The following is a 26,542-nucleotide window of genomic DNA, read 5'->3' on the forward strand; positions in this document are numbered from 1 at the left end:
CCAGGTAATTTTTCAGCCCCATGAAGTCGGCCAAGCGAAAATCTGGGACAGAGATTTGATTGCAGTTATCTGGGTAATTCCATGCTATACTAAAACTAAGTGATTTGTGATCACTTTCCCCAAGCTCATCATTAACCTCAAGATTATTAATTAGTGAATCTTTGTTGGCAAGAACCAAGTCAAGCATATTGTTTCCTCTAGTTGGTTCTGTCACAAACTGTTCTAAAAAGCAATCCTGAACCGTATCAAGAAAGTCACTAGACTCAAGATTTCCTCTCATATTGTTCCAATCAATTTGTCTCAAGTTAAAATCTCCCATTATCACAACATTTTCATATCTAGATGCCTTATGAATTTCGTCCCATAACAGCTTACTGTCCTCCCTATCAAGATTCGGGGGCCTATAAATCACACCCAAAATTAATTTGTCATGTCCCTCGAGAAACTGTAGCCAAACAGATTCTGTGTTCGATGTTTCTAATCTTATATCATGTCTAAGACAACAATTTAAATTTTCTGACATACATCGCCACTCCACCATCCTTCCTGTTGACCCTATCAGTGTGGAATAGTTTATAACCCTGTATGTTGCATTCAGAAGGCATTTCTCTATCTTTCAGGTTGAGCCAGGTCTCTTGTTATACCAATAATATCTATATTACCTACACTTGCAAGTAATCTTAGCTCATCTATCTTATTTCTTAGACTCCTACTATTTGTATAGTAAACCTTAAGGGAGCTAGTCACTCGTTGCCCTCTACTATCCCTCTTTGTTTATTGATCAATTGATTTGCCATTACTAGCAACTTTATTTTGAATATTGTCTTTTAAACATATCCCTGAGGTATCCCGGTAATAACTGCTGTTTTTAACCCTAATGCTGCAGCCTGATTGTTTCCCACAAACACCCATGCCTCTATAATCTATCAGTTTAAATTCCTAGACAGGTCATCAATTACCCTCTCAACTGAATTGGCTAATGCAACCACTCCATCCCCAGAGAGATGAACCCCATCCCTTGCATACATATCACGTTTGCCAAAGAATAGGTCCCAGTTATCAATGAATGGGATTGCAAGTTCCTTGCAGTACCTATCTAGCCAGCAATTTATACCAATTGCCCTAGACATCCATTCATTGCCCACTCCCTTTCTAGGCAAGATGCTACATATGAGTGGGATCCTTCCCTTAGACCTAACTACTTCTATGGCTGACCTGTACTCATCCAGCAACTCCTCTCTCCTGCCCTTCCCAATGTCATTACCCCCAGCACTAAGACAGATAATTGGCTTGTTCCCATTACCTGCCATAATATTATTGATTTTATACCCATACTTTTGTCATGTGGGTTTTTTCAATATAATATGTTTATATTAATAACGCAACAGGGCATATACCTGATGTTAAATGATGCTTATGTTACAGTTGTAGGTAATATTTTGATTTTTCGTGTTTTTACGTATAAGTATTGTTACCACTTATCATCGTCAATTATGTTTTTATTGCATTGTCAGTAATGCGATTGATAGTGAGTTTTGGATACTGTTGCGATTTGTTTCTTTTAATTAGGGGTTGGTATGTTTTCCTCTTATAGTGAGGAGACTATCAATGTTTTTCTTTTTCCTTGCATAACCTACTTGTTAATTAACGAAGTATTTCTCTTGTATGTATTGAATGTACACTGTTTTTTCTTAAGTAAAATATAAAAAAAAAATTCTAGAAATTATATAATATTTTCCAATAACTAAAAATCCACAGGTGCGACTACTAATTCGGATTAAGCGTGCTTGTATTACATATGAATACCTACAGCACACCGAACATATTTAATGAAGAGGAGGATATAGACAGGTGTATGCACACCTGGAATTAGTTATTGTTACAAATAAATGTATTCTCCCCTTACTATTCTCATAGCCTCGACACTGGCAAGTACGACATAACACACTTCTCTACTGCACATATCCGGGTAAGTAAAACTTCTAATTTTTTTCGTTTCAGTGTATTTGTGAAATAACATAGTTACCCCTTAAATATTTAGCAGAAAACAGTTTTCTGTACAAATATTCAATTAAATTTTGATGTAAAACGTTTCTGAAGGTAATATTTTGTTTACCGTTTTGTTATATTGGGACTTGAGAGACGGACAAATTACGGGATAAATGTAAAATATTTAACGCTAGCAGATTTTAATTAAATACAATTTTATTAGAGCACAACACTAAAAATTAGCATAACTCAAGTGACACAATAACATCTGTGTTCACTAGTAAAATAAAGAGTTGTGAAATAAGGGCCGGAAGAATACCGTCGAATAAGAAGAAAAAAAAGACTTACTTCTCGAGATACTTCCCAGATAGGGAGCCAAGGCCGGGTCACCACTACTTGGAAAAGACCCGGGCCGGGAGAATACCGGCGAAAAAAAAAAAAAAAACTGGAGCCCGAGCTTGTAGCTCACAAGATTGTCATTCCCATTAGCCCCCTTGGGACGGGGATGGCAGACCAGAGAGGCCTAGCTTGTGGCTAGGCCTTGGGACAGTTGGTCCCAAAGATGAGAAGGTACTTGTGTCTCCTCCCATGGGAGACTTAGGTCTCAGATACTCCCTAGACGGGGAGCCAAGGCCAGGCCACCACTTGGAAAAGGCCCGGCCGGGAGAATACCGGCGAATCGTTAATAATAATAATAATAATAAAAGGTCACCACTACTTGGAAAAGACCCGGGCCAGGAGAGTACCGGCGAATAAAAAAAAAAAAAACTGATCGACACCATGCCCAGCCCTTCTAGGGCAGGGTAGGTGCCTGAGCCCGAGGTTACAGCTCACAATCCTGCCATTCCTATTAGGCCCCTTGGGGCGGGGATGGCAGACCAGAGAGGCCTAGGTTCTCCCTACGAGCCCCATGAGGGCGGAGAATGCGGCTAGGCCTGGGGACAGTTGGTCCCAAAGATGAGGGGGTACTTGTGCCTCCTCCCATGGCAGACTTAGCTCTCTCACTCTCCCTGGACTGGGAGCCAAGGCCGGGCCACCACTTGGAAAAGGCCCGGGCCGGGAGAATACCGGCGAATCTTTAATAATAATACTACTACACAGCTGTTCTTCTCTGTTGACTATTATAAGTACTGCAGTGCCTTTGCACTATCGTTGCAATCTTCTAATTAGGTGGAAGGGAGACTCTTAAAAAGTTTTTATATATTTTTTTATATTCTTCCTTGTGTATGATAACTAGGGTGACTTATGACCATAGTTGCAGACCCCCCCCCCTAGGGTGACTTATGACCATAGGTGCAGACCCCCCCCTAGGGTGACTTATGACCATAGTTGCAGACCCCCCCCCTAGGGTGACTTATGACCATAGTTGCAGACCCCCCCCTATTCCAAGACCCCTGATTAAATGGGTCTGGTAACTTTCACAAGCTTGACCTCAGACGTTCAAAATATTCCTCGTATATAGGTTTAGGTAAGGTTCGTCAGGCAACAGGACAAGTGTTTCCTGACGCGGGTCTTAGTCAGATGATGACCCGCCATTGGAGCTTTTGGCCATCTGACCGAGACCTTCCGCTGGCTTACCGGACCACCCCTGTAAAAATTATGGCTATAGTTAGAACCATTAATTGATTACCCCTCTTATATAGATAACTGCGCAGAAAGTGAAGTTAAAAATTAGATACATCTGGGTATCTTTAAAGTAGACGTTCCGCCATCCAGTGGCTTTATCAATACCTATATCTTACTTTGAGTCTAATTTTCATCTTACTTTGAGTCTTATTTTCATCTTACTTTGAGTCTTATTTTCATCTTACTTTGAGTCTTATTTTCATCTTACTTTGAGTCTAATTTTCATCTTACTTTGAGTCTAATTTTCATCTTATATATATTGTATAAAGCATAAATAAAGTGAAGTTACTTGGTGCACATTTGCTTATTTAATGTGAGAAATTTTTATTCTGCTTTAATCTCCCTCTTCTGAAGGACTTGGGTATAAAATGGCTGATACATCTTACAGTCAAAATACTAAATTATTTAATAAAATCTTAGAATATTTGAAATCTTTGCATTATCTGGCTGATAATTTCTTATGATTGGCTTCAATTTTTTAACCCTGGAGTGTTTTCCAAAATGCAAGAATTAGTTTATGGGATCCTTAAATCAAAATTTGCCAGTTTTAAAGAATAAATCTTCTGATCTGTTTCAAAATATTAACGTATATGCATTCAATAAGAAGAATGACTCCCAGGAAATTTAGATAATGTGGCTGCAATCTCGAAAATTTTCAGATATTACTAAAAAACTTGGAATCGTTGAATTCAGAGAAACTGCTGGACAATGCCCTTTTTATTATGATTCGAACCTTCAGTGTTTTGGGGCTGTGTAAATTTTAATATTCAAATTTTCCTCAAAGGAAACAATCTATTGGAGTCAGGTGGCATTATTTATCAGGTGTCAACTTTATTAATAAAATTAGTTGATGCGAATTAAATAGAGAATGTCTCTTCTGATCAAAACAAGTCACAGTGATGGACATGACTGTGTTCTCGTAGATTTATTAAATCAACCTAATATTCTTCTGTCTATATTATTATTATTATTATAATCAAGGGGGAAGCGCTAAACCCAGAGGATCATACAGCGCCTGGGGGGGGGGATGTGGAAGGCATTCAGGCTTAATTCGGGGAACTGGAGCACAGATCCAATTCCCTAAATCAAGAGCCCCTCACCAACATCAAGGAACCTTCCTTGAGGGGATATGTGTCTATAACATTCTTGAGCCATCAAGACTATTCTTAAACATTTCTATGCTGTGTACACTATACACACACGAACTTACTTTCTTAAACCCTGATCAATCTTACTTTGAGAAAAGTTTTGAGTGATTGTAGCCTGTGTAGGTCCCAATTCGTTTTTCTGAAAGTAATTGGAAAATTGAAATACTGGTTTACATGCAATAATCTCTGACTGTTGCATATGTTTAAGAATATAAGTACGTAAGAAAGAAGGAGCAAGGCAGCGGACTTACTGGTCCATGCAAGGCAGGTCCAATTCTCCTGCCGGCTCAAGCAAACGGTGGCCTGGTGGCTAAAGCTCCCGCTTCACACCCGGAAGGCCCGGGTTCGATTCCCGGCGGGTGGAAACATTTCGACACGTTTCCTTACACCTGTTGTCCTGTTCACCTAGCAGCAAATAGGTACCTGGGTGTTAGTCGACTGGCGTGAGTCGCATCCTGGGGGACAAGATTAAGGACCTCAATGGAAATAAGTTAAACAGTCCTCGATGACGCAGTGACTTTCTTGGGTTATCCTGGGTGGCTAACCCTCCAGGGTTAAAAATCCGAACGAAATCTTATCTTATCTTAACCTCGTCAGGTCAACTCACATTCACTTCAGGAAGGAGCACGGCATCTCACCTAGTAGCACAAGCTAGTCAGGTCCAACTTACACCCACCCACACCCACTTATGTATTTATCTAACCTATTTTTAAAACTACACAACGTTTTAGCCTCAATAACTGTACTCGGGAGTTTGTTCCACTCATCCACAACTCTATTACCAAACCAGTACTTTCCTATATCCTTCCAGAATCTGAATTTTTCCAACTTAAAGCCATTTCTGCGAGTCCTGTCTTGGCTGGAAATTTTTAGCATGCAATTTATATCCCTTTTATTTATCCCTATTTTCCATTTATACACTTTGATCATATCCCCTCCTAATTCTACACCTTTCTAGAGAGTGCAGATTCAGTCCATCCTCACAGGGAAGCGGTGACCAGAACTATGCAGCATAATGTAAATGAGGCCTAACCAAGGATATATAGAGTTGAAGAACAACCTGAGGACTTCTATTATTTATACTTCTTGATATGAAGCCAAGGATTCTGTTAGCTTTATTGCGAACACTTGCGCAATGTTGTCTTATTTTCAGTATTACTGCTAACCAGAACTAACTTCTTTTCGCAGTCAGTAATATTAAAATCTACATTATTTAGTTTATATCTGGCGTGGTTATTTTCCTGTCCAACATTTAGAACTTTGCATTTGTCAATATTAAACTGCATCTGCCACTTCTCCGACCATTGCATCAGTCTATTCAAATCATCATGGAGTGCTCTAATGTCCTCATTAGAATTAATTGGACAGCCTATTTTGTCATCAACAAATTTCCTTATGTTGCTATTTATTCCCTCGTCCATGTCGTTAATATAAATTGTAAACAACAAGGGGCCCAACACTGACCCTTGTGGAACACCGCTTGTGACATGCCCCCATTCAAATTTCTCCCCATTTACGCAAATTCTCTGCTGCCTATTTGTCAAACATTCCACTACCCAGGAAAAAAATTCTCCTCCTATTCCATGTGCCTTAAGTTTACTCAGTAGCCTCTGATGTGGGACTCTCTCGAAAGCCTTACTTAAGTCCATATACACAATATCATATTCAATACCATGATCTACCTCCTCAAATACCATAGTGAAGACAGTTCGTAAATTCGTAAGACAGGAACACCCCTTTGTAAAACCGTGCTGAGATTCATTAATCAGCTTATGCCTTTCATGATGGCTACAAATTGCTTCGGCAATTATTGATTCCATAAATTTTCCCACTATGGAGGTAAGTCTTATTGGTCTATAGTTCGAAGCCAAGGACCTGTCACCTGCCTTGTAAATAGGTATTACATTTGCCATTTTCCACTTGTCTGGCACTATGCCAGACAAGTGAAAAGATTAGCCAAAGATATGCTAAGTTCCTCTTTACATTCCTTTAGAACCTTCGTAAACAGTTCATCAGGGCCTGTGTATTTATTAGTTTCTAATTTCTCTATTTGTCTGAGGACCATGTCACTAATTACCCTAATCATGCATAGTTTTTATCGTCCTGTTGTATATATTTTATTATTTCTGGAAATTCGCTAGTATCGTCTTGAGTAAAAACTGAGAGGAAGTATTGAAAATTTCACACATATCCTTATCACTTTCAGTGATCTGACCTGAGTTACTCTTAAGTGGGCCTATCTTGTCCCTAATCTTACTTCTATATAGCCAAAACTCCAGGAAAGCAGCGAACATATGTATCTCTTGGGCGAAAAAAAAGCAATTGCAAGTAGTATACCTCCTTCCAACTCAGCAACATTCAAGTATACAGCTGGTATAACTGTGCAGCTGCTGGGAAGTGGGAGTATGCGTCCATGCAATAAATTTTATGTATTCATAAACAATGCTCTATTGTCCATGGGGAAGTGGAAAAGAATCTTTCCTCCGTAAGCCATGCGTGTCGCATGAGGCGACTGGAATGTCAGAAGCAATGGGCTAGTAACCCCTTCTCCTGCACACATTTACTAAAAATCAGAAGAAAATCTTTATAAAACTGGGATGCTTGAATGTACGTGGATGTAGTGTGGATGATAAGAAAGAGATGATTGCTGATGTTATGTATGAAAAGAAGTTGGATGTCTTGGCCTTAAGCAAAACAAAGCTGAAGGGGGTAGGGGAGTTTCAGTGGGGAGAAATAAATGGGATTAAGTCAGGAGTATCTGAGAGAGTTAGAGCTGAGGAAGGGGTAGCATTAATGTTGAAGGACCAGTTATGGAAGGAGAAGAGGGAATATAAATGTGTAAATTCAAGGCTTATGTGAAAATTGGGTCATAATAAGCGTGTATGCACCTGGAGAAGAGAGGAGTGTAGTGGAGAGAGAGAGATTTTGGGAGATGTTAAGCGAATGTATAGGAACCTTTGAACCAAGTGAAAGAGTAATTGTGGCAGGGGACCTAAATGCTAAAGCGAGAGAAACATTTAGAGAGGGTGTGGTAGGTAAGTTTGGGGTGCCAGGTGCAAATGATAATGGGAGTCCTTTGATTGAGCTTTGTATAGAAAGGGGTTTAGTTATAAGTAATACATATTTTAAGAAAAAGAGGATAATTATACAAGATATGATGTAGGGCGTAATGTACATGTTTAGAGAGGGGCCACATCAGATCACCTTCTAGCTGTAGCTACAGTGAGAGTAAAATGTAGATGGGATACAAGGAAAATAGAAGCATCAAGTAAGAGAGAGGTGAAGGTGTATAAACTAAAAGAGGAGGCAGTTAGGGTAAGATATAAACAACTATTGGAGGATAGATGGGCTAGTGAGAGTATAGGCAATGAGGTCGAAGAAGTATGAGGTAGGTTTAAGAACATAGTGTTAGAGTGTTCAGCAGAAGTTTGTGGTTACAGGAAATTGGGTGCGGGAGGGAAGAGGAGCGATTGGTGGAATGATGATGTAAAGAGATAAGTAAGGGAGAAAAACTTAGCATATGAGATGTTGTTACAAAGTAGAAGTGATGCAAGGAGGGAAGAGCATATGGAGAGAAAAAGAGAGAGGTTAAGAGAGTGGTGAAGCAATATAAAAAGAGAGCAAATGAGAGAGTGGGTGAGATGTTATCAACAAATTTTGTTGAAAATAAGAAAAAGTTTTGGAGTGAGATTAATAAGTTGAGGAAGCCAAGAGAACAAATGGATTTGTCAGTTAAAAATAGGAGAGGAGAGTTATTAAACGGAGAGTTAGAGGTATCGGGAAGATGGAAGGAATATTTTGAGGAATTGTTAAATGTTGATTAAGATAGGGAAGCTGTGATTTCGTGTATAGGCCACCAGGCCCGGTGGCTCAAGCTCCTGCTTCACACACGGAGGGCCCGGGTTCGATTCCCGGCGGGTGGAAACATTTCGAAACGTTTCCTTACGCCTGTTGTCCTGTTCACCTAGCAGCAAATAGGTACCTGGGTGTTAGTCGACTGGTGTGGGTCGCATCCTGGGGGACAAGATTAAGGACCCAAATGGAAATAAGTTAGTCCTCGATGACGCACTGACTTTCTTGGGTGGCTAACACTCCGGGGTTAAAAATCCGAACGAAACCTTATCTTATCTTATATTGTAGGAGTGAGGAAGAGCCAGTTTTGAGTGTGGGGGAAGTTCGTGAGGCAGTGGGTAAAATGAAAGGGGTAAGGCAGCTGGTATTGATGGGATAAAGATAGAAATGTTAAAAGCAGGTGGGGATATAGTTTTGGAGTGGTTGGTGCTATTATTTAATAAATGTATGGAAGAGGGTAAGGTACCTAGGGATTGGCAGAGAGCATGCATAGTTCCTTTGTATAAAGGCAAAGGGGATAAAAGAGAGTGCAGAAATTTTAGGGGGATAAGTCTGCTGAGTATACCTGGCAAAGTGAATGGTAGAGTTATTATTGAAAGAATTAAGAGTAAGACAGAGAGTAGGATAGCGGATGAACAAGGAGGCTTTAGGAAAGGTAGGGGGTGTGTGGACCAGGCGTTTACAGTGAAACATATAAATGAACAGTATTTAGATAAGGGTAAAGAGGTTTTTGTGGCTTTTATTGATTTGGAAAAGGCATATGACAGGGTGGATAGGGGGACAATGTGGCAGATGTTGCAGGTGTATGGTATAGGAGGTAGGTTACTGAAAGCAGTGAAGAGCTTTTACGAGGATAGTGAGGCTCAGGTTAGAGTACGTAAGAGAGAGGGAAATTATTTCCCAGTAAAAGTAGGCCTTAGACAAGGATGTGTGATGTCACCGTCGTTGTTCAATATTTTTATAGATGAGGTTGAAAGAGAAGTGAATGCTAGGGTCTTGGCAAGAGGTGTGGCGTTAAAAGATAAAGAATCAAACACAAAGTGGGAGTTGTCACAGTTGCTCTTTGCTGATGACACTGTGCTTTTGGGAGATTCTGAAGAGAAGTTGCAGAGGTTCGTGGATGAATTTGGTAGGGCATGTAAAAGAAATTAAAAGTGAATACAGGAAAGAGTAAGGTTATGAGGATAACAAAAAGATTAGGTGACAAAAGATTGGATATCAGATTGGAGGGAGAGAGTATGAAGGAAGTGAATCTATTCAGATATTTAGGAGTGGACGTGTCAGCAGATGGGTGTATGAAGGATGAGGTGAATCACAAAATTGATGAGGGAAAAAAGGGTGAGTGGTGCACTTAGGAGTCCGTGGAGACAAAGAACTTTGTCCGTGGAAGCAAAGAGGGGAATGTATGAGAGTATAGTTGTACCAGCACTCTTGTATGGGTGTGAAGCAAGGGTGATGAATGTTGTAACGAGGAGAAGGCTGGAGGCAGTGGAGATGTCATGTCTGAGGGCAATGTGTGGTGTGAATATAATGCAGGGAATTCGCAGTTTGGAAATTAGGAGATGTGGGATTACCAAAACTATTATGCAGAGGGCTGAGGAGGGGTTGTTGAGGTGGTTCAGACAAGTAGAGAGAATGGAACAAAACAGAATGACTTCGAGTGTGTATAAATCTGCAGTGGATTGAAGGCGGGGTAGGGGTCGGCCTAGGAAGGGGTGGAGGGTGGAGGTCAACGAGGTTTCGTGTGCGAGGGGCTGCTTGAACTTCCAGCACCGTATTTGATAGGAGTGAATGGAGACAAATGGTTTTTAATACTTGACGTGATGTTGGAGTGTGAGCAAAGCAACATTTATGAAGGGGTTCAGGGAAACCGGCAGGCCGGACTTGAGTCCTGGAGATGGGACGTACAGTGTCTACACTCTGAAGGAGGGGTGTTATTGTTGCAGTTTTATAACTGTAGTGTAAAGCACCACTTTGGCAAGACAGTGATGGAGTGAATGATGGTTAAAATTTTTCTTTCTCGGGCCACACTGCCTTGGTGGGAATCGGCCAATGTGTTAAAAAAAATATAATAAATAAAAAAATGCTACACACACACACTCATCTGTATTAAAAGCACCAAAGCAGTTAGGTGACTTATGTATATTATTCCACCTCCCCTTCCTCCACCCATACTTTTCCAATATTTCCATCTTTACCCATCCTTCTTGTTTTCCCGTCTTACCAATGCTGTGGAAATTCAAGCTTAAGCATCATTCCAATCGTTTGCTTTGAGGCACAAGCGACTAGGGTTACATTCCTGGGATTGCGCAGTTTGGTTTTAAAGGTTGAGCTCTGAGGTTAGTCCTCGGGTAGGGCCTGAAGCATCCAACTCGTGAATACACATAAATGCTTTACTGAGGCCTTCTCTACCATCATTCCTCGTGTATTCCCAAAACTTTTAACCCGTATCCACCCTGATCTATAATCACACTCCACATACCACTCATTACCATCCACACCACCTTCCACACCTGTCGCCTCATCCCTCTCTACCACCCCTTACCAACAGACAAACAACTCCATTTAGTATTCAGCAGCAGAGATACTATCACACTTGTGCCAACATGATACAGGTGTGAGTCAAGAATATTGATCCGAAGGCACAAACACACACACACACACAAAAAAAAAAAAATACCACGGGCAAAGATAGAATCCACATTCAAAGAGTCATAAAACTCAAGACCGATGCGTTAGCAATCATATCATTACGATTTTGTGAGTTACATACACACCTCTTTGACTGCAAGAAGGCCTTCGACACAGTTCCTCACAGGAGATTGGTGCAGAGGGTAGAGGATCAGGCACATATAACAGGAAGGGTGCTGAAATGGATCAGAGAATACCTGACAGAGAGGCAACAACGAGTCATGGTACGTGATGAGGTGTCAGAGTGGGCACCTGCGACAAGCGGGGTCCCACAGGGGTCAGTCCAAGGATCAGTACTATTTCTGGTATATGTGAATGACATCATGGAAGGGTTAGACTCAGAAGTGTCCCTGTTTGCAGATAATGTGAAGTTAATGAGGAGAATTAAATCAGATGAGGATCAGGTAGGATTTCAAAGAGACCTGGACAGACTGGTCACCTGGTCCAGAAACTCGCTTCTCGAATTTAACCCCGCCAAATGCAAAGTCATGAAGATCGGGGAAGGGCAAAGAAGACCTCAGATGGAGTATAGGCTAGGTGGCCAAAGACTGCAAACCTCGCTCAAGGAGGAAGATCTTGGGGTGAGTATAACACCGAGCACGTCTCCGGAAGCACACATCAACCAGATAACTGCTGCAACATATGGGCGCCTGGCAAATCTGAGAATAGCATTCCGATACCTTAGTAAGGAATCGTTCAAGACACTGTACACCGTGTACGTCAGGCCTATATTGGAGTATGCAGCACCTGTTTGGAACCCACACTTGATCAAGCACGTCAAGAAATTTGCGACAAGATTAGTTCCAGACCTAACGGTAATGTCCTACGAAGAAAGGTTAAGGGAAATCGGCCTGACGACACTGGAGGACAGGAGGGTTAGGGGAGACATGATAATAACATACAAAATACTTCGTGGAACACACAAGGTGGACAGAGACAGGATGTTCCAGGGAGGGGACACAGAAACAAGGGGTCACAACGGGAAGTTGACGACCCAGATGAGTCAAAGGGATGTTAGGAAGTATTTCTTCAGTCATAGAGTAGTCAGTAAGTGGAATAGCCTAGCAAATGAGGTAGTGGAGGCAGGAACCATACATAGCTTTAAGATGAGGTATGATAAAGCTCATGGAGCAGGGAGAGAGAGGACCTAGTAGCACTCAGTGAAGATGCGGGGTCAGGAGCTGAGTCTCGACCCCTGTAATCACAATTAGGTGAGTACACACACAGGAAGAAGAGCCTGTTAAGCGAGCTAGATACCTCAAAGGCGATAGTGCCGGATAAGATCTCTCCATGGGTCCAGAGAGAGGGAGCCAAGGCGCTTTGTGTAGCACTAACAGCTATCTTCAACACATCTTTGGAAACAGGGCGATTACCGGAAGTATGGAAGACAGCAAATGTAGTCCCAATTTTTAAAAAAGGAGACAGACACGAAGCATTAAACTACAGACCAGTGTCACTGTCGTGTATAGTATGCAAGGTCATGGAGAATATTATTAGGAGAAGAGTGGTGGAGCACCTAGCAAGGAATGAGCTTATCAACGACAGCCAGCACGGTTTCAAGGATGGGAATTCCTGTGTCACAAACCTACTGGAGTTCTACGATAGGGTGATGGCTGTAAGACAAGAGAGAGAAGAGGGTGGGGGTAGATTGCATTTTTTTGGATTGTAAGAAGGCGTTTGACAGTTCCATACAGTTCCACACTAGAGATTAGTGCAAAAGCTGGAGGGCCAGGCAGGGATGACAGGGAAGGCACTACAATGCGTCAGATAATACCTGTCAGGAAGACAATAGCGAGTCATGGTACGTAGCGAGGTGTCAGAGTGGGTGCCTGTAACGAGTTCGGTGCCACAAGGATCAGTCCTAGGTCCGGTGCTGTTTCTGGTATTTGTGAACAACTTGACGGATGGAATAGAATCCGAAGTGTCCCTGTTTAGAGATGATGTGAAACTGACGAGAAGAATTAAATCGGACGAGGACCAGGCAGAACTACAAAGGGATCTGGACAGACTGCAGGCCTGGTCCAGAAACTGGCTCTTAGAATTCAACCCTACCAAGTGCAAAATTATGAAGATTGGGGAAAGGCAAAGAAGACCACAGACGGAGTACAGTCTGACTCAAGGAAAAGTATCTTGGTGTATGTATAACACCGGACACATCTCCTGAGGCGCACATCAACCAAATAACTGCTGCAGCATATGGGCGCCTGGCAACCCTAAGAACAGCATTCCGACATCTAAATAAGGACTCATTCACGAATCTGTACACTGTGTACGTTAGGCCCATTTTGGAATATGCAGCGCCAGTTTGGAACCCTCACTTAGCCACGCATGTAAGGAAACTAGAGAAAGTGCACAGGTATGCAACAAGACTAGTCCCGGAGCTAAGGGGTCCTACAAAGAGGTGTTAAGGGAAATCGACCTGACGACACTGGAAGACAGGAGAGATAGGGGATGGGGATATCATAACGACATACAAAATACTGAGAGGCATAGACAAGGTAGACAGAGACAGAATGTTCCAGAAATGGGACTCAGCAACAAGGGGTCACAGTTGGAAGTTGAAGACTCAGATGAACCACAGGGATGTAAGGAAGTATTTCTTCAGTCACAGAGTGGACAGAAAGTGGAATAGCCTGGGTAGTGGTGTAGTGGAGGCAGGATCCATACATAGCTTTAAGAAGAGGTATGACAGCTCACGGAGCGGGAAGAGTGACTGAGCAGCGGACAGTTGAAGAGGTGGCGCCAGGAGCTGTGACTCGACCCCCGCAACCACAACTAAGTGAGATCTAGGTGAGTACACACGCATACAAACACACACACACACGCACACACACACACACACACACACACACACACACACACACACACACACACACACACACACACACACACAAGTAAGACACGAGAAAGAGGGGTGGGGTTGATTGCATTTTCTGGACTGCAAGAAGGCCTTCGACGTAGTTCCTCTCAAGAGATTAGTGCAGAAGCTAGAGGATCAGGCACGTATAACATGAAGGGCACTGCAATGGATCAGAGAATACCTGATAGGGAAGCAACGAGTCATGGTACGTGATGAGGTATCACAGTGGCCCCTTGTGACGAGCGGGGTCTCACAGGGGTCAGTCCTAGGACCAGTGCTATTTTTGGATAGACTCAGAAGTGTGCCTGTTTGCAGATGACGTGAAGTTAATGAAGAGAATTAAATCGGTCGAGGATCAGGCAGGACTACAAAGAGACCTGGACAGGCTACAAGCCTGGTCCAGCAATTGGCTCCTTGAATTTTACCCCGCCAAATGCAAAGTCATGAAGACTGGGAAGGGCAAAGAAGACCGCAGACACAGTATAGTCTAGGTGGCCTAAGACTGCAAACCTCACTCAAGGAAAAAGATCTGAGGGTGAGTATAACACCGAGCACATCTCCTGAGGCGCACATCAATCAGATAACTGCTGCATCGTACGGGCATCTGGCAAGCCATATACGTTAGGCCCATACTGGAGTATGCAGCACCAGTTTGGAATCCACACCTGGTCAAGCACGTCAGGAAATTAGAGAAAGTGTAAAGGTTTGCAACAAGACTAGTCCTAGAGCTAAGGGGAGTGAAATTGGCCTACGACACTGGAGGACAGGAGGGTCAGGGGAGACATGATAACGACATATAAAATACTGCACGGAATAGACAAGGTGGAGAAAGACAGGATGTTCCAGAGACGGGACATAGAAACAAGGGGTCACCATTGGAAGTTGAAGACTCAGATGAGTCAAATGAATGTTAGGAAGTATTTCTTCAGTCAGAGTTGTCAGGAAGTGACGTAATGGAGGCAGGAACCATACATAGTTTTAAGACTAGGTTTGATAAAGCTCTTGGAGCAGGGAGAGAGAGGACCTAGCAGCAATCAGTTAAGAGGAGGGGTCAGAAGGTATGAATTGACTCCTGCAACTACAATAGGTGAGTACAAATAGGTGAGTACATACACATATAAACAGAAGACTCAGATAAATCAAAGAGATGCTAGGAAGTATTTCTTCAGTCACAGAGCTGTCAGGAAGTGAGTGGAAAGTCTGGCAAGTGACGTGGTGGAGGCAGGAACCATATATAATTTTAAGACTAGGTATTATAAAGCTCATGGAGTAGGGAGAGAGAGGACCTAGTAGCGATGAGTGAAGAGACGGGGTCAGGAGCTATGTCTCGACCTCGGCAACCACAAATAAGTGAATACAAATATGTGCGTACTCTCCCCCTCACCTTCTCTCCCTCTCACAACACAGACACACACACACACACACACACACACACACACACACACACACACACACACACACACACGTACGTGCACACAATCTACCCACACACACACGTACACACAATCTACACACACACACACACACACACAATCAACACATACACACACACACACACACACACACACACACACACACACACACACACACACACACACACACACACACAGTGGAATAGTTTGGGAAGCGATGTAGTGGAGGCAGGATCCATACATAGCTTTAATCAGAGGTATGAATAAAGCTCACGGTTCAGGGAGAGTGACCTAGTAGCGGCCAGTGAAGAGGCGGGGCCAGGAGCTCGGACTCGACCCCTGCAACCATAATTAGGTGAGTTAGGTGAGTACACACACACACCTATACACAATACTTGGTACTTAAATCCAGAAGTCAGGGCGGGTAGGCAGGTGTGTCTTCTCTCTAGTGCCACTAGAGAGTGCCACTAGAGAGTGCCACTAGAGAGTGCCACTAGAGAGAACAATAAATAGAAAAAGTTACATTCTACTAGGAAAGAACTGTCTTGAGTCTGGTGTAGAGTCTACTTGGCTTCACAAACTTGAGTCTGGTGTAGAGTCTACTAGGCCTCACAAACTTGAGCCTGGTGTAGAGTCTACTAGGCTTCACAAACTTGAGCCTGGTGTAGAGTCTACTAGACCTCACAAACTTGAGCCTGGTGTAGAGTCTACTAGGCTTCACAAACTTGAGCCTGGTGTAGAGTCTACTAGACCTCACAAACTTGAGCCTGGTGTAGAGTCTACTTGGCTTCACAAACTTGAGTCTGGTGTAGAGTCTACTAGGCCTCACAAACTTGAGCCTGGTGTAGAGTCTACTAGGCTTCACAAACTTGAGCCTGGTGTAGAGTCTACTAGGCCTCACAAACTTGAGCCTGGTGTAGAGTCTACTAGGCCTCACAAACTTGAGCCTGGTGTAGAGTCTACTTGACCTCACAAACTTGAGCCTGGTGTAGAGTCTACTTGACCTCACAAACACTACACGAGCATGTTAGAACACATGTCGAGCGAACACACACATACACACGAACCTCTGCCATGCTGTTAACACTGATCCCTCACACCTACACTCTAACCACCCTCTGCCACACATACTCCCCGACACTCCTCCTGTTCACTCTTTCACGCTCCCTTACTTTATTGGCAAGCTACTGACAAGTTAAGGATTCCTAACTTTATTGACAAGCTAAGAGCTGTTACCTACATCCGTTCATTTCAAAGCATTTTTATTGTTATGAAACATACAAGAAAAGAACAGGATGAAGTTGGAGCCATCTGTGGGCCAGCATTTTCATCTGATCAACTGACTTTATCCCGTTGACATAATAATGCTTTACGAATGTGTTCCAGACTCGAGTCATCCTGGGGTAAAATGATCTCAGATGAAGTGATGTTCTGGAGAAGGGTACAGCCAGAGTGAAATTGCTGCTTTCTGCCAGTTTTGTGGTATAGAAGCTTGTTTCTCGCTGTCCTCGAAGTGGATCCAAGTGTGGTACTTTGACAATATTGGCCTTGTACATAACAGTAAGGCCACCCACATCCCTCCTGTGTTGAAGGCTCTGCTGAAATGACAGATCTATCCAGGATGGGTCCAGGCGAGAGGTGAGACGTCTTGCTCTGTTCTCTACTCTGTCAAGCAGTCGCAGATGAGAGAGAGAGGGGGGGAGCAGGCAAACCAAGAAAGTGGAGCATACTCAAGGTATGAGCGTACTTGTTCCTCATACAGAATCTTGCAACCCCTACTGTCAAGCAGATGCGAAATACGGCGAAGTGTTGTAAGCTTCCTGGCTGCCTTGTTTGCAAGATTTACATGATTCTTCATGAACAGTTTGTAGTCAAATTTCACCCCAGGTACAAACACCCTCCCATTCATACTACTGCGCTGGCATTACCGTCATGGTGCCGAGACGATCATCATTTGTGTTTTCTCAGGTGCAAATGTTACTTGCCATCTGTTTCCCCAAGCTGATATAGCTCATAGCTGGTGATTGATGTAGCTTAGAGCAGCTGGCATTTCTTCTCTTGGATAAGTGAATGTTAGAGTACAGTCGTCTGCATATTCATGGGATTCTAGGATGAGATGAAAAAGGTCATTGAAGTAGACATTCCATAACAATGGTCTCAGCACGTTTCCTTGTGGAACATTTGCCCCAGCAGGATGTCTTGCTGATTCCGTTCCATTTAGAACTACCTTTAGAGATCTATCATGAAGGTAATCACTGAGGAGACGTAGTGTAGAGCCTGCAATTCCCAGTGCTTGAAGTTTTGCTAAGAGGTCCCGGTGCCACACCCGGTCGAAAGCACCAGCAATGTCCAGTGCTACAACACAGCTGACTTTGGATTCATCCAGTCACTGGTGCCACTTAGTGGAGAGGTTTAACAACAGATCAGCAGCAGAGTAACCTTTCCTGAAGCCATATTGACGGTCACAAAGTAGCGAGTGGTAGTCAAAACACTCTGTCATTTGTCTTGAGATTATTGTCTCAACGATCTTGCCAGTGATTGACAGGAGTGACCCTGGTCTGTAGTTGCTAATTTCTGCTCTGCTCTTCTTTTTGTGAACAGGGACTACTTTTGCCTCTTTCCACAGAGAGGGCCATTTACACTGTACTAGGCAGTGCTGAAAGATGCGAGTTAGAGGTGCTGCTAGCTGGTTTGCACATCATCTCAGCAATCTTGGGCTCAGCTTGTCTGGGCCCACAGCCTTTTCTTGGTCAAGTGATTTAAGAAGGAAATACACCTCCTCCTGCCTTACTGTCGCCTGGAGTTTACCTGGAGAGAGTTTCGGGGGTCAACGCCCCCGCGGCCCGGTCTGTGACCAGGCCTCCTGGTGGATCAGCGCCTGATCAACCAGGCTGTTGCTGCTGGCTGCACGCAAACCAACGTACGAGCCACAGCCCGGCTGATCAGGAACTGACTTTAGGTGCTTGTCCAGTGCCAGCTTGAAGACTGCCAGGGGTCTGTTGGTAATCCCCCTTATGTGTGCTGGGAGGCAGTTGAACAGTCTCGGGCCCCTGACACTTATTGTATGGTCTCTTAACGTGCTAGTGACACCCCTGCTTTTCATTGGGGGGATGGTGCATCGTCTGCCAAGTCTTTTGCTTTTGTAGTGAGTGATTTTCGTGTGCAAGTTCGGTACTAGTCCCTCTAGGATTTTCCAGGTGTATATAATCATGTATCTCTCCCTCCTGCGTTCCAGGGAATACAGGTTTAGAAACCTCAAGCGCTCCCAGTAATTGAGGTGTTTTATCTCCGTTATGCGCGCCGTGAAAGTTCTCTGTACATTTTCTAGGTCGGCAATTTCACCTGCCTTGAAAGGTGCTGTTAGAGTGCAGCAATATTCCAGCCTAGATAGAACAAGTGACCTGACAGTTTTGACACAGTTCTTGCAGCTAGCCAAGGAGGGTCCCTAGCTGGATCAGGAACTTGCATTTTGGTAGCAAAGTGTTTCGCAAAGAGGTCCACTTTTTCTTGACTACTAGTAGAGGTGGTCCCATCCTGTCGATTTGGAGGTGGAATGAGTTCATCAGGCAGAAAACCTCATCTTTTCTTGACCAGGGACCACCAGGTTTTGGAGCCTACTTTACCTGATGCTAGCTTTCTTTTCGTGTCCACCTCCCATTTAACGATTGCCCACTTTTGAACTTCACCCATATGCCTACAGGCTTGCCTGTGCTAGTTCCTATTATAGGTGGTAGGATGTCTCTTATACCTTCGCCATGCTTTGTACTTGGCAGTAGCAGCCTCTCTGCAATGAAAGCTAAACCAAGGCTGGTCTGTAGGCTTCGTCACATATTACCGGTGAGGAATGTATTCTTGTTGTAGTTTAATTAAGGATGTGTCCAGTGAAGGCTTTCACATGGTTGTCAATATCCCCTTGGAGAAGAGCATTCCAATCGGTGGCGGCAAGCTCAGAGCAAAGGGCTGGTCAATTATCTCTTTACCATAGCCAGGTTGTGCGTGTGTACTCCTCACCTCGTTCTGTTGGGATCTTAAATGGATCTTAATCTGGCCTTGTGGCCAAATTACTCACTACTGGGTCAAGGGAGGAGCCAGAGATGTGAGTAGGGAAATCAACGAAGTGTCTCATGCCAAATACCGCAAGAAGGTCATCAAAGTCCCTCTGTATAAGGTGTTGGTTGAGGTCACCAACAATTATGAAAAGTTGACAGTTGTGTTGTAGCAGAAGGGAGTCCACATTTTCCATTAGGAAGTTGATGGTGTCTGCATGTTGCCACTGAGGTCTGTACATTGCACATGCTAGTACAGAGTAAGTTTATTCAGGTATACACAAATACAGTTACATAGGTACTAGTGTTTATGCACAGCTTGAAGAACATCATTTTAAAATGAGTAGGGGTGGCAACATCTATGTGCTGGGCATGAACACTTTTAGAGAAGCACACAGCAACACCTCCTCCTTGCCCTTGCCTGTCTCTTCTCATCCATGATGTGTAGCCAGCAATTCTTACAAACTTTTATGGAGTCCTGTCGTAGAAAAATGTTTCAACAACAGTTATCATGTTGGGACGTCGAGTGTTCACAAAACTTTGCATGAGCTCTCCAACATTAATAATGAAACCTCTAATGTTGGCCGACAGGATGCTGATAGACTGGCTCCTCATGATGTGGTCAGCTTGAGGTGGTGGGTGTGTAAGGCATGTAAGGTGCCTGCCCTTGAAAGGGGTAGGGCACTGAGGCAACTGCATGGATGTAGGTCTGTGGTCTTGCATAAAGCACAATACCACCTGCTGGGCTGAGACAGGAGTAGCTGAGTAGGTGACGTGTGAGAGTGTTCACCAACTCAGAGATCCTGCTGGTTTGTTCTGATAACAGGTCTCTAAACAGGTGGTCCTGTCTGTTAAGCTCCTTTTTCTTCCGACACTGGTCCTCCTAATGTCCTTTCTTGTGACAGTAATTGCACCTGGTATCTCTCAGGCAGTTGTTAGTGGTGTGCGCCTTCCGGTGACAGCGAGAGCACTGCCTAGGTGCCTGGGTGGGTGGACTCCTATTTGTTGCACCTCCTGTGTTTTGCTGATTTGTCCACAGGTTCTACCGCTGGGACTGTGTCGGTGGAAGGTGAGACGGCTGTAGATGTCTTCCTCCTCCACATCCTCTAACACACACCTGTACAGTTCTGACAGATGTGCCCCTGCTGCTCGTACTTTGGCGCAGCAGGTGTTCAGGTGCAGTGGTAGTTCCCTGATTATTAACTGCACCAGTCTCCGGTGGAGAAAATCCTGACTATTTGCTGATGAAGCACTGCTGCCATACGTTGGAATAGTGTCGGCAGGGGTACTAACAGGTGTAGAATCAGAGATGGCATTTGTACTGTCTAGTGTACTGGCAAGTACTGAAGCAGTGATGTCAGGTGTAGGAGAATTAACAGATCCAAGGCTTGCTGCGTTACTGGGAAGAGGATCTGTTCCCTCTGTGGTGGTCAGAGGAATTGTGTTATAATTCCCAAATGTAGTGTTTTGAGCTCTAACTGTGGGGCCTTAGCGATGACAGAATTCTTCCAGTTATTTCCCACCGAGTTAAGCTCAGTGTGGGACTTCCAGTCATTGTCAATAGTGTCACCATCAGCTGAGCAGCTTATGTCACTTGATGTAGGCTTGCACTGACCTTCTACAATAGCTTGAAGGTTATCTAATGATTTGAGGAGCTCATGAAGTGCTTCCCTGTGATGGATTATCTTAGCAGCGACTTTACAACACAGCCCATGAGGGCAGTCTTGATCTCTGGACAAGAGTCCCTGAGGTACTTCTGTAGCACCAGGTTTGTATCCACATAAACCACAGGATTATGGATATCCTTCAATTTTCTGAGATGTTCAACCTGGCTGCAACAAAATTCTTCTTCTGGAATGCAGTCTGTGTGGCAGTAGTTGGAACAAGCAGGCTACCTGAAGGGCATTCCGGGGATCAACGACCCCGCGGCCCGGTCCATGACCAGGCCCCCCGGTGGATCAGGGCCTGATCAACGAGGATGTTACTGCTGGCCGCACACAATCCAACGTACTAACCACAGCCCGGCCGATCCGGCACCGTCTTTAGGTATCTGTCCAGCTCCCTCTTGAAGACAACCAAGGGTCTTCCCGTAATGCCCCTTATTGCTGGTGGAAGGCTGTTGAACAGTCTTGGGCCCCGGACACTTATTGCGTTTTCCCTTAGTGCACCAGCGACGCCCCCACTTTTCACTGGGGGCATGTTGCATCGCCTGCCAAGTCATTTGCTTTAGTATGGAATGATTGGTGTGTGCAGATTAGGGACCAGTCCCTTCAGAATCTTCCAGGTATAGATTATGATATCTCTCTCTCGCCTGCGCTCTAGTGAGTACAAGTCAAGTGCTTCCAGGCGCTCCCAGTAGTTAAAGTGTTTGATGGAACTTATACGTGCAGTAAAGGTTCTCTGTACATTCTCTAGTTCTGCAATTTCACCTGCATTGAATGGGGATGTTAATGTACAGCAGTATTCCAGCCTAGAGGGAATAAGTGATTTAAAAAGGATCATCATTGGCTTAGCATCTCTTGTCTGGAATGCTCTCAGTTTCCATCCTATCAGTCTCCTAGCAGATGTGATAGTGGCATTGTTGTGGTCCTTGAAGGTGAGGTCTTCGGACATTACCACACCCAGGTCCTTCACATTACTTTTCCGCTCTATTGTGTGATTGGAGTTTGTAGTATACTCAGTCCTAGTTCTCATTTTCTCCAGTTTTCCATAACGGAGTAGTTGGAATTTGCCTTCATTTAACATCATATTGTTCTCTGTTGCCCAATGGAAAACTTGGTTTATATCTTCTTGGAGCTTTGCCGTGTCCTCAATGGATGACACTCTCATGCAGATCCTAGTATCGTCTGCAAAAGATGATACAGTGCTGTGGTTTACATCTCTGTCTATGTCTGATATGAGAATAAGGAATAGGATAGGTGCAAGTACTGCTCCTTGTGGGACAGAGCTCTTCACTATGGCAGCATCTGATTTAACTCTGTTTACCACTACTCTGTGTGCGATTGGTTAGAAAGTTGAAGATCCATCTTCCTACTTTGCTGGTTATCCCTTTAGCACGCATTTTGTGTGCTATTACACCATGGTCGCACTTGTCAAAGGCTTTTGCAAAGTCTGTGTATACTACATCCGCATTCTGTTTGTTTTCCAGTGCATCTAGGTCCATATCACAGTGGTCAAGCAGTTGCGAGAGGCAGGAGCCACCTGCTCTGAAACCATGTTGCCCTGGGTTGTGCAATTTTTGGGAGTCCAGGTGGTTTGCTATCCTGCTTCTTAGAGCTCTTTCAAAGGTTTTTATGATGTGGGACGTTAAAGCTATTGGTCTATAGTTCTTAGCTACTGCTTTGCTGCCACCTTTATGGAGTGGGGCTATATCTGTTGTTTTTAGTGACTGTGGAATCTCGCCTGTGTCTAGGCTCCTTCTCCATAGCATACTTAGGGCCCGTGAGAGGGGTTTCTTGCAGTTTTTAATGAACACCGAGTTCCACGAGCCTGGACCTGGGGCTGAATGCATGGGCATGTCGTCGATGGCTTTCTCAAAGTTTAGCGTAGTTAGGGTTATGTCATAAATCTGGCCTACATTGGCAGGGTTTTGAGGCTCATTCATGATAAAATTGTTTGGATTGTCTATCTCTAAACCGGTTAGTGGCTCACTGAACACTGAGTCATACTGCAATTTCAGTATCTCGCTCATTTTTGTTGTTGTTGTCTGTGTAGGATCCGTCTTGGCTGAACAGGAGCCCTATACTAGAAGTGGTTTTTGACTTGTTTTTGGCATATGAAAAGAAATATTTCGAATTTCTTTCTATTTCATTAATTGCATTTAGCTCCTCTTGTTTCTCCTGGATCCTGTATGAGTCCTTTAACTTTAGCTCAATATTTTCAACTTCCCTAGTTAGCGCTTCCTTCCGTGTATCAGATAATCTGGCATTCTTGAGGAGCTCAATGATTCTTCGTCTTCTCCTGTAGAGGGAGCTTCTCTGTCTCTCCAGTTTATTTCTTCATTTCTTTTGTCTTATAGGAATATACCTTGAACATACTTCAGCTACCAGGAGGATGATCTTTTCGAGGTATTGGTTAGGGTCCATGTAATTGAAGATGTCTTCTCAGCATGTTTCATTTAGGGCATAGTTTACCTGATACCAGATGATGTTCTTGTTGAAATTGAATTGAATTTGGTAAAGGTACCCTCATAACTGTATGCATCTTGCTGATCAGGACTCCTGTGCATGCAAGTTTGGACTTCGATTAGATTGTGGTCAGAATTTGTTGTTTTTGATACTTTTATATTCCTTACCAGGTCCTCATTTTTAGTGAAAATAAGGTCCAGTGTGTTCTCCAGTCTTGTTGCCTCCACTATCTGCTGACTTAGGGTGTTTTTGTTGCAGAAATTCAGCAGCTCCTGTGTGTGTGGCCTTTCATCTGAGCTACCTCCAGGGATTATTTCCGCTACAACATTATTTGCTATATTCTTCTATTCTGTGTCTTAGATTGAAGTCACCAAGCAGCAAGACGTTTGGGAATGGGGCTGGAAAGTTATCCAGACAGGAGTCAATTTTTGACAGTTGCTCTTTGAACTGTTGGGAAGTTGCATCCGGTGGCTTATGTACAAGTACAATGACTAAGTTTTGGTTCTCGATTTTTAATGTCAGAACTTCAACTACATTATTTGTGGTGTTCAGTATCTCTGTGTAAATGAGAGACTCTTTAACATACAGGCCAACCCCCCATCCCCTTGTTGCCTGTTCTCTCTGTCGCATCTGAAAAGGTTGTATCCAGGTATCCATATTTCACTGTAAAAGTAATCTTTTGCGTGGGTTTCTGTGAAGGCTGCAAACACTGCATTTGACTCCCCTAGAAGTCCACTAATAAAAGATATTTTGTTGGTGGTGGATGGCTTAAGGCCCTCTATATTAGAAAATATAAATGAGGTTGTGTTGCATGTTTGTTGGGAAGATTTTGTTGTTGGCATCAGTAGCTGTGAGCCCAGAGGTGCCACTGTGAGCCCAGAGGTGCCACTGTGAGCCCAGAGGTGCCACTGTGAGCCCAGAGGTGCCACTGTGAGCCCAGAGGTGCCACTGTGAGCCCGGAGGTGCCACTGGCTGTGCCTCCAGTCCAACAAGGCTCCAAGGTGGTGGACTATTTTAGTTATCTCTTTCCATTTTCTTTCTTCGTTTCCTACCCCTAAAAAATCACTTGGGGTGTTGTCATAGCTACCATAGCTACTATGATGTGTTGTATGGCATGTGTACCTCCTGGTCCCTTTTAGATGATATGCAGTGCTGCTGGTATTGTAACATTGTTTTTCAAGGACTGAAGACTGACACATCTCAGGGTGGAAGTATTTGCAAGAGGTAGAACGACACACTCCCCCAGACAGGAGGTCACAGCAGTTTTTGGGATGCTCAAAGTTGCATGCCCCATTCGTTTTCCCTGATATTCCGTGTTTACAGATGCCCCAAACAGAATTTGCACCATTTTGTTTTTGGCTGGGTACAATTCGTGCTGGATGTATTCCTAATCTGTGCCAGCCCTAGAGCTGCACTACAGTCCTCCATATCTAAACCAGAGACACCACCATCTGTTGTCATGGCACCAACGTTTTTCCTGGAAGGGGACTCCCCAACTACATCTGTACTAGAGGCTAGGACTGTGATGGCGGCAGAAGAGTCTACCCCAGATGAGGGCTCCTTTACTACATCTGTACTAGGGGCTTTGGCGTTGGTGGCTGTGGAAGAGTCTGAATTGGGATTTTCACAATGGCTGGGGGCTGGGTCTGGGTCGGCCCTAAGGCTGGGGACTGAGCTAGCTGTTGTTTCTGTTTCCTGTGTTTTTTCCAGTGTGTATCTGCTTATTTTTGGGTCAGTTGTTGTAGACGGGGCATTCTGTGTTTTAGACTTTACTCCTCTCCTATCTTCCCATGCTCTACATATTCCAGGTAGACTATTCAATAGTTCCTCCTTTTTTTCGTTTATTGTTTTGTTTATTGTTTAACCTCCTGAGTGCTTTCCTGATATCTGTCTATAGTTCTACATCCCTGTTGCAGATCCAGAAACACCTATCTAGATAGATGTCATTTTTGGTTGCAGTATTGATTCTTGCACAGGTAACATGATGTTTTGAAAAACAAAGGTTGCATGTGATTCTAGATTTTTTCCCAAGAGCCTTTTCACATGTCCCACAGGTATACTGTACTGCCATCCTGCCTGTATCCTATTTGCAAATGGGTACCACAAGAACCTGATCTTCACTTTACCTTTCAGCTCTGCACTCAAGTGTGGGTGTTATAGGTCAATTCACGGGAATGTGGGATGTAATTAGTATGGAGACTTATTACACATTAAAAACTTTTATGATGTATGACATCATGTATCATACATCCCACAGCATCTTATTTCTGTCATGATTGCTGCTGTTTATCTTGTCCTGGGCAGTTGTAGTGGTGGTGGCTGGGTTTCGGTGATGAAAGGTAGTTCGGTGGTCAGGGGTAAGGGTGCCAGGAGGGGGTGAGGACCATCCCCGCTAGTTGGGGTGTCGGAGGGGGAGGGTGGCGAGAGGATGTGGTGGTGGTTCATCCTTTTCCACTATCTAATCACTGCACGTTTACTGTTTCCCTGCACACCGATCCACTATCTTTTATTATGTTACTTTTACTATGCTTAATACTCATCCAATTTGTTTCCCCACGTCTCCACTTTGCTTGGTTTGGTGATGAGGTGGGTCCGCGGCATGGGTGCCAGCAGGGGGGGGGGAACCACCCCCGCCTATTGGGGTACGAAGGGGCGGGGGGAGAGGTGAGGGGATCAGTGGGTTGCGCAGTTTGTTCACATATAATTACACCATAGCTTACACTAGCACTCGGATTTAAAAGGATTTAAAAGGATTACTCTCATCCACAATTCAGTACACTATATCACTGCC

General features: G+C 43.9%; 1 protein-coding gene across 1 annotated transcript in view; it reads left to right on the forward strand.

The window, feature by feature from the left end:
• The first annotated feature begins 1,836 nt into the window (after window positions 1–1,836).
• LOC138854885 (protein Star-like) overlaps window positions 1,837–26,542 on the forward strand; it is a 138,845-nt gene continuing 114,139 nt past the window's right edge. Inside the window, exon 1 of the mRNA XM_070100471.1 lies at window positions 1,837–1,969. The gene's annotated coding sequence lies outside the window, so the exon portion shown is untranslated. The remainder of the gene's footprint in view (window positions 1,970–26,542) is intronic.

The sequence above is a fragment of the Cherax quadricarinatus genome, chromosome 72, assembly GCF_038502225.1.
Source record: "Cherax quadricarinatus isolate ZL_2023a chromosome 72, ASM3850222v1, whole genome shotgun sequence".
NCBI lineage: Eukaryota > Metazoa > Arthropoda > Malacostraca > Decapoda > Parastacidae > Cherax > Cherax quadricarinatus.